This window comes from Sipha flava, unplaced genomic scaffold, assembly GCF_003268045.1.
Source record: "Sipha flava isolate LNK unplaced genomic scaffold, YSA_version1 41_pilon_pilon, whole genome shotgun sequence".
NCBI classification, from domain to species: Eukaryota; Metazoa; Arthropoda; class Insecta; order Hemiptera; family Aphididae; genus Sipha; species Sipha flava.
This window is the reverse complement of record NW_020273144.1, coordinates 2,199,812-2,203,974: the sequence shown is the minus strand read 5'-3', so window position 1 is coordinate 2,203,974 and position 4,163 is coordinate 2,199,812. Positions and strand designations below refer to the sequence as shown.

The following is a 4,163-nucleotide window of genomic DNA, read 5'->3' as shown; positions in this document are numbered from 1 at the left end:
ATAAAATATATAAATAAAATCAGATACATATTGCCTTCTTTATACATTAAAATTTAAGACCATTTTTCTGTAAAACACTGCTCTATGGTGAGTTTTTTTTTAAAAAAAACAAGCATAAAATAATTATAAAATATAGGCAACAGGTGTCAAGGTTTCAATAGGTTTAATAAATGTAATGTTTATTATCGTTCACTAAAATTTAAAATGACATAAATGGTAGTTATGTACAAATTACAAATATTCTTGTAATTTTTATTGCAATATATGGTATACATTTGTGGCGTTTGTTAAAATTTGAACAAGAGTCGCAAGCTTAATAAGGTACATGCTGTCCACCAAATAATTTTCTTAAAAGTAAGGGAAGGAAAGCACACTTATGTTAGAAGAAACGAATTTTATAAGAAGTTATATAGTAGTAGGATTTTGTAAGAAATAATTACAAAATGTGTAAACAGTGCTGTAATTAAACTATTCGAGGCCTGTGTATTTATTAAAATCTAAAGATCCCTAATCATTAAAATTTTTTTTACTTTTTGAGACCTTATAGTATAGTATGAGGCCCGGGATCTGTGTACAATGCACACTCTACACACTCGGTTTTAACGGCACTATGTGTGAATTAACTCCGTACAAATTCTTGTTGTACCTAGGTATACAACATATTTGTTTTACTTTTAATAATTAATTTTTTTATTTATGTCATTACATTATATACTAATATTCACTAGAATGCCGTTGAAATCGCTAAAAATGTTCAATTTTTATAATAATAAAATAGGATCTGCATTATTATACACAGTACTCAACTTGAAAAAAAGGGACTGTTTGTTTTAAAAACAAAGCGATCCCAAAACGTATTGAGCGTTATAGTTATAACGTAATAATAGTAAGAGGAAAATTAATTGGGGTACTCCGTCCTTCTGCGTCACCCTTCAAGTCGAGCACTGATTATAAAATAATATTATTTTTAGCATTTTTTAAAAACTCAATAACCCTTATGTTATTACAATAATACTTATTTTTAAAGTTAACAGTTTGTGGAAAAATTATTAATGTTATGATCAATGTCAATATAACTCGCACAAGAAATTAAGAAAGTATCATTGATTTTTCAAGTCAGCTTTCTACAGAATTTGTTCTCGATAGTGGTTAATTTGAAACAAGTCGTTTCAGATGTAATACTAGTAATCACTACTAACCGGTAATGTAACTGTGATTTGTAAGTATATTCATAAAACAAGAAATACAAATTGTATTACACTTATTTTTCTAGAAATTAATCCGTACTAACCTACTGTTTATAAAAAATTGTAAAGTTTGCAACTGAATCAATAAATGCAAGAAGAGCACATGTCCATAATTTTCATAAAACCACATTTATACAGATTTTTGTTTAGATTCGTCAATTACATTATTCTGAGCAAACGGGACACATTTACAGTTTACTGGTATATTATAAAATTATTATGATATTTTGTGTTAAATGCAAAAACGGCGTATGTCCTAGACACGTGACCTTTTTGCCGAGAATATTTATTATCAAAATCGTTATAACAGTTTTCCACATGTTATATTTATTTATAGCTTATTATTTACTTAATTTATTGTTATGTTAATATCAGTAAGTCAATCAGCCATCGGGTAAACCATTTATTGTCCATTATTAATATTATTCAGTTCTATACCTACTATTATTTATTAGACTAAAATATAATGTCAGTGACACAGTATACCTAATTTTGTTAATTTCTATTCGTAAATCGTAATATTAAAATAATGAATTCAGACGATGACATGAAGAGCCCTCAGAAAAGAAAAAAAGGTTATGTTAATAGAGAAACATACAAAAGAATGTTATTAAATAAGCGAAAGTATATGGGAAAGAATATACAAATTGGGTTGGTCAATTAGTTGCTCCAAAGAATGATCCTTCAACAATCACTAAAGGGTGAATGCTTAATTTTTTTTTTAAAAATTGTTATTAAATAATTTATTGTAAGGTATTTAATATTCTAAATTTCAAAATAATTTTATGTATTATTGATATAATAGGAACTATACTAATTTTTAAGTTGTTGTTTAAAAAAATGCCTTGAAAGTTTCAACAAGAACACCTGGAAAATGTAATGAAAATGTTTTATGAACTAGAAAAACGAAAAATAAACAAGATATTCACTTACAGCGTACATTTGAAATCAAAATGATTACTAGAAAATGTGAACGGGTAGAAACAGAAAAAGGAAAAGAAAAATCAAAATCCAAAAGTGTACAGTATTTTTTAATAGTAAATAACCAACGTATTCGGGTATGTGAAAGAGTTTTTATTAAAGTACTTCATATTTTTGAAAAAAGAGTTAGGTGGTCGATTTTTTTGTTAGAAAATAATACTTCACCTTTTAATAAGAGAGGTAAATATACAAAAAGTAATGCATGTAAATTAGAGTATTGCCAAAAAATACATGGTCATAGTATGGGTTTTCCTACTTAAGAAATACACTGTACAACAAAACAAAAAAAATATCTTGACCTTAAATTAAATTTCAAAACGATGCATGCTTTGAAAATGCTTTTAAAAATATACAAAATTAGAAGGTAAAATAAAGTATCAATTTTATTGGGAGTATTTTAAAAATAATTTTTCATTAAGCTTCGGTGCTCCAGTAAAAGACGCTTGTTCAAAATGCGAAGAACTTAATACAAAAATAATGAATAAGGATTTAAATGACACAGCAAAAATAGTAGCTACTGCAGAACTACTAGTTCATAAACATAAAAGTAAAAAATTTTACAACAGTATAAAAAAAAACCACAGAAATAACACATCAGAATAAAAAAGAGTTAGGTCTTTGTTTTAATTTCATGGCTGTAGTTGACTTACCTAGAATACCAGTACAGGAAGTTTATTATTATCGGTAACTATCTGATAATACATTTGGAATTCATAATTTAAACAAAAATAATTTATTTTGTTATGTTATTTTATCATGAAGCAACAGCCAGGAAAACCCCTGATGATGTATGCTCTTTTTTTGATGTATTATTTTGTCGATAAAGATGTAGAAGAATTGCATTTATTTTGTGATAATTGTGCAGGGCAGAATAAGAACTATGCTTTAATAAGAATGGTCATGGCTCGTGTTGAAATAAAAAGGTTCAAAAAAGTCAAAATATTTTTTTCACAAAGAGGACATTCATTTTTGCCGTGTGATCGTGATTTTGTCTTAATTAAAAAAAAAAAAAAACTAAACAAAGTTGATAGACTACAATTTAGAGGACTATGTAGAACTAATTTTGAGGTCATCAAACAACTCAGACAAATTTTCAGTATTCTTAGTTGATAATAGCATCATATTTGATTACCAAAATTGGTTTCCATACTTTATATTAAAAATACAGATGCCATGGAATGTTTAACCAGAAAAAAGTCAGTAAAATATCATACAATTGAGAAATTTTTAATTTCCAAGTACTACTATTTTGAATGTAAATCCGATCAGTATGGAATAATTGAAACAAGTGAATATATTGATGGAATAACTTCGTACCATTTCAAATTAAGAAAATACAACATAATACCAATGACTCTACTTGAATCACTAGTATACAGGATTAGCTTACCCATAATACACAGCAAAATGAAAGACTTAAAACAGCTGATAAAATATATTCCATAACAAGGTTTAAAACCGGTTTGGAATACAATATTTTTATTACAGATAATCTAATAATAATTTTTTTATGATGTTAAATAAATAGTTTAAATATTAAAAAAGTAATTGTAATATTAAAACGTTTTAAAGCGTTAGTCTCTATACAGTGGATAAATTACTCTTTGATCATCCGATTCTTTTGAATTGGGATTTCGTAAAATTTTTAATTTATAGTAATAAACCTCATAAAATATAATATATTGTATTATGCGGTTTTCCTTATTATATTTTATAATCATCACATATTTATTTGTGAATAACGCGATTTTTATTATATTTTATCATCATCATATATTTATTCATGGAATGAAATACGTGATTTTATATTATTTTTTTTTCCGCCGTCTAAGAACTAACATAAGTCCCTAGTTTTTACCGTGTAGGATTTAACATAAGAGCTCTGTCCTAAAAGTATTCGATCATCAGCCATTATTCTGCGATGGCCTTATTCAT

At 26.4% G+C, this 4,163-nt stretch overlaps 1 pseudogene; it reads left to right on the top strand.

The window, feature by feature from the left end:
* Positions 1-1,776: 1,776 nt before the first annotated feature.
* LOC112688908 lies at positions 1,777-3,674 on the top strand (annotated as a pseudogene).
* The last annotated feature ends 489 nt before the right edge of the window (positions 3,675-4,163 follow it).